Genomic DNA, 8,394 nt, shown 5'->3' on the forward strand with positions numbered 1-8,394 from the left:
TCAACCAAATCTCTACCTCTTCTTTAGGCTCAAAACGGTTCTCTCTTGAAAACTTCTAACCTCTCTTTCTTGTCTAGTTTTTAATCAAGAACAACTTTTAATTCAATAAACTATGATTGTTGAACCTTCAACAATAAAATAAGAAAAATTTTCTCACCTTTTTAAGCTGAAAATTGATGGTTTCTTGCTCTACAAGGCTCTTATATATGATTTTCTAAGCAATAACATCAAGTTTCCTCCATGAGTTCATCATGGCCGAAACTTCAAGGAGCAAAAACAAGAATCATACAACAATTTACCTTAGAGAAATTGATATGAGGATGAAGAGGTGATAAAGAAAAATACTTTAATCAGTTTAGATTTTTGAGAAAGGCTTTAGTTCTCAACGTGGCCAAACATGAAGCTATGAACATGGAGGTGTGTGCCTGTAAATTCTCTCTCTTTTTCTCTCAAGAATTCATGGAGAAGAAGTAAGAAATGGAGGAGGAGGTGGCTGGAAAAGGAAGAGTCCTGGCTTTAACGATGAGTCATAAGGTGGTTTAATGATAAAATATCATTTAAGAGATAATTACCAAAGCTATATGTATTAGATCACATGTATTTACTTTGCTAGAATAAACATATAAGCTACTAGTATATATGATACTAGCAACATGATTATCTTGGATATAAAATATCTATGAGGATGTCTTAGCGAAGCTAAGCTCATCAGAGAGTGCCGACATTAGTCCGTATCGATAGATTTTGCCATTTTAGACCCGATTATTATATTATATTAAATTAATCTCAAATTTAACTAAAGCAAGTAAAATAATAATATATAATATTTTTTTTCTCTCGATATTTGTGTCCGATTTGTCGAAGGGAGTCTAACCCTGATTAAGCATATACCTTGCCGTTCAGCGTTAATGCACTGGTGGCGCTAAAGTTTTGTTGGTTGCTTTTAACGAGTCATTACACTTAACTCATATGTCTTCCGAGTACATTAACAACTATTACTTGATCATTTGACACAACATGGTAGTTTTTCTGTCGTAGCTAAAGCCAATAAAGGGGACCAGGTTAGTCTCCTAAATGCCACAAAGGTTACTCTTAGTTGTTTGTTCTGTTTCCATGATTTCGTTCTGCATGATCCCACAATATGTGGTCCACTTTTTGTTATTATTATTTAAGACATAATAAAAAATTAGCATAAAATTAGTTTATTTTGTATTTTTCAGTTATTCTTTATTTTATTTTGTATTCTTCAACTATCGTTAGAATAATTGAATGATATTAGATATAAGAGTAATGTCATAGGACCATCACAATTTATTATTTTTTGGTTAGTAGTTAAAAGTGTTGACCAATATAAATTAAAAGGTTGGCCCTTGAGGGTTTTTTTTCTAAATGTAATAAGTGTGTAATTATAAATATTATATGCATAAAATTATGAATGTTACAACAACAAACAACAACAATAAAGCCTTGTCCCACTAGGACTACATGGATCAAATGACGCCATCGAGCTTTATCGTGTGTCATATCTACAGAGAGACTGTTTACATGTAGATCTCGTTTGACCACCTCATGGATGGTCTTCCCAGGTCTTCCTCTATCTTTCACTCCTTGTCCATCTTCCATCTCATCCACCCTCCTGACTGGGTGCTCTGTCGGTCTTCTTCTCACATGTCCAAACTACCTGAGATGCGATTCTACCATATTTTCCACAATAGGTGCTACTTCAAATCTCTCTTATATCTTCGTTCCTTATTCTTTCCAATCGCGTATGACCACTCATCCATCTCAACATCTTCATCTCTGCCACACTTAACTTATGTTCGTGCTCCCATTTGGTCGCCCAACACTTTGTACCATAAAGCATAACCGGTTTGATAACAGTGCGATAGAATTTACCTTTAAGTTTTAAAGGCACTTTTTTGTCACATATGAAACTAGATACACTCCGCCATTTCAACCAACCTGCCTGGATCATATGATTTACATCTTGTTCAATCTCTCCAATATCCTATATAATGCACCCAAGATACTTAAAACTTTTAACTTTTCGTAAGATGTTTTCTCCAATCTTCACCTCTATATTATGGTTTTTCCTTCGGTGGCCGAACTTACATTCCATATATTCCGTCTTGCTACACAGACCACACACTTCTAGAGACTCTCTTCCTAAATCCAACTTCTTATTTAGGTCTTCCCTTGACTCTCCCACAAGGATGATATCATCGGCAAAAAGCATGCACCATGGCACAGGCTCTTGGATATGCTCTATGAGTACTTCCAAGACTAATTTGAAAAGGTATGGATTTAAGGATGATCCCTGGTGTAATCCTATACCAATAGAAAATTCCTCTGTCACACCACCTTGAGTCTTCATACTAGTTTTAGCCCCATCATACATGTCTTTAATTGCATGAATATATGCGATCCTTACTCTCTTCCTTTCTAAAACCTTTCATAAGACCTCCATTGGCACCCTATCGTATGCTTTTTCCAAATCAATAAACACCATATGTAGATCCCTTTTATTACTACGATATATTTCCATCATCCTTCTTAACAGTTATGTAGCTTCAGTGGTGGATCTGTCTGGCATAAAACCAAATTGGTTCTCTGTTACTTGTGTCTCTTGTCTCAGCCTCTGTTCTATCACTCTTTTTCATAACTTTATAGTATGGCTCATGAGTTTGATCCCTCTATAGTTTTCGCAACTTTATATATCCCGCTTATTATTGTAGATAGGTACCAAGGTGCTCTTTCACCACTCATCTGGCATCTTCTTTGACCTTAAAATCTCATTAAAAAACTTGGTTAACCAACTTATGTCTTTCTCTCCAAGGCCCTTCCAAACTTCAATCGGAATATTATTGGGTCCTACTTCCCTGCCATTTTTCATCCGCTTTAGAGTCTCTTTTACCTCGAAGTCTCGAATCCTTCGATAGTAGTCAAAGTTTTGATCTTCTTCCCTCGTGCATAACTGACCAAGGCTCGGAAGAGTCTTCTGTCCTTCGTTAAATAACTCGTAGAAGTAGCTCTTCCACCTTTCATTGATATTTTCATCTTGAGCCTAAATCTCTCCGTTTTTATCCTTTATGCACTTAACCTGATCCAAGTCTTTCGTTCTTCTTTCACGGCTCTTTGAGATTCTACATATACCTTTTTTCCCTTCCTTCGTGCCTAAAGACTGGTAGAGACCATCATATGCTATTGTTCTTACTTCACTTACCGCCACTTTTGTCTCTTTCTTAGCCGCCTTATATTTTTCCCAATTATCTGCATTACAGCACAAAGACCACTCTTTAAAGCACTCCCTTTTTATCTTTATCTTTTCTTGTACACTCGCATTCCACCACCAAGACTCCTTGTCTCTTAGTCCTATCCCTCTAGATTTACCAAAATTTTCTTTTACTGTTCTTCTAATAACTTCTCCCATTCTCCCTCCACATCTCTTCTGCGCTTCCATCCCCTTTCCACTTTGCCTCTTCTCCTACCCGTCTTAGGAGGCTTCTTTGTTCCTCACCTTTCATTCGTCATCACCTCGCCCTTGGGTTCTTCATATGATATATTTTCCTCAACTTCTACACAACACGAAAATTCATGACGAGCATCTTATGTTGTGTTGTTAAACTCACTCCCGTAATAATTTTACAATTGATGCAAATTTTCAATCGATTCTCCTCAATAAGAAGAAGTCGATTTGAAAGCTTGTCATGCCACTCCTACAGGTTATAAGATGTTCTCTCTCTTTTTAAAACATGTATTTGCGATGAGAAGGTCAAAGGTTGAAAAAAAATTCAAAATAGTTTTATCCTCGGTATTGACCACTCCGAAACCACGGCCTCCGTGAATACTTCCATACCTAGTCACTTCTCTTCCAACATGGCCATTTAAATCTCCTCCTAAGAAAATCTTATCTCCCGAAGGTATGTCTTGGACCAAACTCTCTAGATCCTCCCAAAACCTTATCTTGTGTTGCTCATCCGAACCCACTTGCAGTGCATAGGCGTTAATCACATGAAAAGTACCTCCTTCCACCACAAGTTTGATAGAGGTGATCCGATCACACATCCTCTTAACATCCACTACATTCTTCTTCCACTTTTATCCATGATAATACCTACTCCATTTCTATTCTTCACTTTTTCTGTATACCAAAGTTTGAACCCAGAGGTATCCAACTCCCTAGCCTTCACGCCGACCCATTTTGTTTCTTGTAGGCACATGATGTTAATCTTCCTCTTTGTCATGGTATCCACCACCTCCATGAATTTTCTAGTTAGAGTGCCTAGTTCTATGTCCCAAATCTCAACCTTTTGTCGCTTCGACCTGTATCTTTATCTTTTTCCTTGTGAACTAGCTTATTTACCCTCGTCCATTTACGAAAACCACGGGAACCCTTGCTCATTTAACACTACACCTGGGCACAGATACAATGGCTCTTGCTCATTTGACACTGTACACGAGCCATACAACGCGTTGCTTCCGGACAACGACATAGCTTTAGCACAATAACGTCTTTAATTCATGTCATAAAGATTCGACTAAGTTTTTATGTTGGCTGTCAAAAGCCTAACACAACCCTCCTCCTTTATCTGGGCTTGGGACCGGTTATGTACCGCAGGTGTAGCATAGGCAGAGTTGCATAAAATTATGATTGTTAAATTAAATAAAATAATTTAAAATTATTGATGATCGATAATATTAAAGAGACAACAATTTATATTATTTCTATACTATTAGTGTATTAAAATTAAACTCTTATTTATTCCAAAAAAATAAATAAAACAATTGATCAACTTAGGATACATATGAAAGTGTAATATCAATCAATTATTTATAACATAATTATAATAAAAGTAAAGTACAATTAGATCTCTGAGAATTTCGATTTAGGATTAATTAATTAGTTCTTGAAGAAAAAAATTTATCAATTAAATCCTCGACGATAGTAAACAGTAAACATGTATGTCCTTTCGTTAATGGATAGTGCGAAACGAAACGGAATTGCCCATGTATTTTGTTATCTATAGTGGTGTGTGTTCTGTTGCTGTCATATGAACATGAAAACGATGTAATTTTAGACAATAAACCATTCATTATTTTTTGAATTTCCATATAACATTTATCAATCACTCTCTATTTATCATGAATCCTATTAAAAGTCAAGTGAAATTTCGTTTCAAATAGTGTTATCTACATAACAATCTTTCATAAATAGACATGTCACAATAGTTAATAGTACATATAAATACCACCGTTAAATTTTACGTGATAAATTAATAAAAAAGACATAACGTGTCCATTGTTTGCTATATCCTAGAAGACCAAATTGATACTTCTTTTTCTTCCGTGGCTAATTAATTCAAAATCGAAATTTTCAAAAACCTAATTGTCACTTTACTCTTATAATAAAATACCTTCTATAACATAACAGTGAATAAAATAAATAATATTGCTTTCGTTGGTTGTGCAAGCATTGTGCAATCTATAAGGGAATAAATCGAATCTCCATACGTCGATTTACTTTGAAAACTCAATCCAGCTAAGCTATATTTTTCTATAAATCGAATTCACCTGTTTCGATTCTGTCGCTTCTCCTCTAGTAAATTGAATTAGCCTATTTCGATTTACTAGGTAACATGCTAATCGAATTTATTTGATTCGATTTACATGCAAATAGCTAAATTAAGTTACATTGATCCGATTTACATAAAAATGTTAAAGACAAATGTGTAACCTATTTTTGTTTATGACATCTCTATAATTTTAGATCCCATTTATTTTAGATAAATACTACTATAAAGATTTTACAATTGTCTTTATGTGAAGATGCTTTTTTTTTTTTACCATTAGATGATGAATTGTAAGGTTTGATTTTGATATGTTGTAAAAATGTTATTTTTTTAAAGTGTGGCTAAACAAACAGAGTACACTTTTAACACAAAGATCTTCATAAGAAAATATTTTTAGCATCTTCATTTGAGTAGGTGCCTTTATTTTATTCAGGTAAATTACCCTAATTATAACTGAAGTAGGGAAGACGAAAATTAGTTTGAACCGTTTTCCATGGAAGGCTCGGAAGAATGAAAGAAAATTGCAGACACAGCGGCATTTTGTATAGATAATGGGTGATTCATGTCAATTTGGAAACTACTAAATACCAGAGAATACAGCTTTGACCAGGGAAAAGAAATTAGCACAACGAATTCATGAAATTAGCCCTATAGAAGAGCTTACAAACACAGGCATAATTTTATCATGTCAAATCAAATAAACTATATGGCAAAATGGCGATCAATATCCCACCATACAACTATTATCCACCCTAGTAAATAAATAAAAGGTATAGATCATACTATCTGCTTTTGATCGCCAAGTTATTATCACTTGTAATGGAATTATTTGCCCAACTAAGATTTAGTGCTTTTTCAAGAAAAGAGTTCACATACTTGTACAAAGGACTTGAAATTCAACATGATCAATATGGCTTCCATAATAAATTATGAAGCTTGCTCTTTAGCATCTTGCTTGTCAAATTTCTGCACAAAATATGAAATATTAGGAAACGGAATATTTGCTCAAGGAAATTTGATAGTAAATCATGAATATTATGCAACACAGATATTAGAACACAGTCAAGCAAAGCAAGTAAATCAGGGCAGATTTCAAGCATAACCACATTTTCACAACATTCGTCGAAGAGTTCACAACATTTCCATTTGAAGCATGACACTTGCGGAGCAAGGTTGTTGAATGTAATTTACAAATTGAATTTTCTAAGATAATTATTAAATTTCAAATCATAAGATTTAACAAACAATGTAAAAGCATACTATACATGACATACCATAAACATAATATTTTAGACCAAGAATTGATAAAAACCAATAAATAAAGTCATCTAAGCTAAAAACCACAAAATCATCCAACAAGATATTGGTTTTAGGTCAAAGATCAAATTGGTACGTTTTGCCTCTAGTTTTATCATATGGCCTTGGGGGCTACAACGAGTAACAAAAGACCCGATTCATGTACATGCGAACATGGTCAAGACTCAAGAAACTTCGATAGAAAAGTCATGAAGAGAATATACCGATACAACAAAAAGATAATAAACCAAGTAATTCATCCAAGACCACATAGTCGAAGAGTCCATATAACATTTTAATTTGTGCACAACACTGGTTATTGAATTGGAGCTCTTTTGTTGCAATCACCAGCATTGGAGAAAGACTGAAGGAGCAAGAAAACAAAGTAGTGATAATGGTGGATCATCATCAACAAAAGTTCTGAGCTTTGGGGTGCACGCCTTTCCAGAGAAAAACACCTGATTATGCATGCTTTCAGAGAATATAAATTGTGTGTGGTGAGCTGCTCAAGTTGCAATTGGAGTAGTTCCAAACTTTGCAGATAAAAATGTTTTGCACTCTTCAGGAAACTAAAAGGATTTCCAATTTTGAATGGATTGAAAGGTAACAGTAAAAGCAACAAACTGACAATAAGCGACAACACATACTGAAAAAGAGAACACAATAAGTTCTATTTTAGCACCATGAGTAAGCTCCAATAGGGAAATTATCATTCACAGCTAGAATATCTTCACTAGTAATTACAAACTGTTTATGCATTTCTAAGGAAGGAAATGCTGGAAACAAGAAATTTGGAGGGTAAAAAACAATGTGTCATCTTTGTAATTGATGAAGATAAAGTAAAAGTAACTATCAATCCACGATCCAAATAATTGAAACAGTGTCAATATATATATGTGGCTACAAACCGCAATCATATGTTAGCGAATAGAGGATTTCACATGAATTAACACAAAAAAGGGTTCCAAAGCTTCTTACAGTCTGAGAATTGTGCCAGACAAAGCCTCTGTAGAGATTGACGGAGAAAGTGGCGGTGAGGTATAGGGTGGTGGCTCCAAGGGTTGCAGTGAATGCCTTGAAAGCATAATCGCCAACTCTACCACCAATTCCCATTCTCTGCTTCTTCAACTCTCAAATCTCAATCACAACTCTATTAGGGTTGCCAGTTGCCACTCCCATTTCTTCCCCTTTTACCCTTCTGCCTCACCCACTCAACAAAAAAATATGAGTTCTTTATTATTATTATTATTATTATTATTATTATTATTATTATTATTATTATTATTATTATTATTATTATTATTATTATTATTATTATTATTATTATTATTATTATTATTAAAATTATTATTATTATTATTATTATTATTATTATTATTATTATTATTATTTAAAACTTAGATAAAAAATAATAATACAATGAATGTGTGTGTACAATTTTGGATACACAATAGAAACGCTTGTTAGATAAATTTTAAACTAGTGTTGCGTTTTCAGTTCACCCATCTTAATTATGAAAATTGCTATA

The 8,394-nt window shown here is 34.1% G+C and overlaps 1 long non-coding RNA gene across 1 annotated transcript; it reads right to left on the reverse strand.

Annotated features, from left to right (window-relative positions):
• Positions 6,095–8,091, reverse strand: LOC107632870. Its single transcript, XR_001618713.2, has 2 exons — positions 7,845–8,091; positions 6,095–6,536 (listed from the first exon to the last, which is right to left on the reverse strand). It is a non-coding gene; the product is annotated as an uncharacterized LOC107632870 (long non-coding RNA).

This window comes from Arachis ipaensis, chromosome B01, assembly GCF_000816755.2.
Source record: "Arachis ipaensis cultivar K30076 chromosome B01, Araip1.1, whole genome shotgun sequence".
NCBI classification, from domain to species: domain Eukaryota; kingdom Viridiplantae; phylum Streptophyta; class Magnoliopsida; order Fabales; family Fabaceae; genus Arachis; species Arachis ipaensis.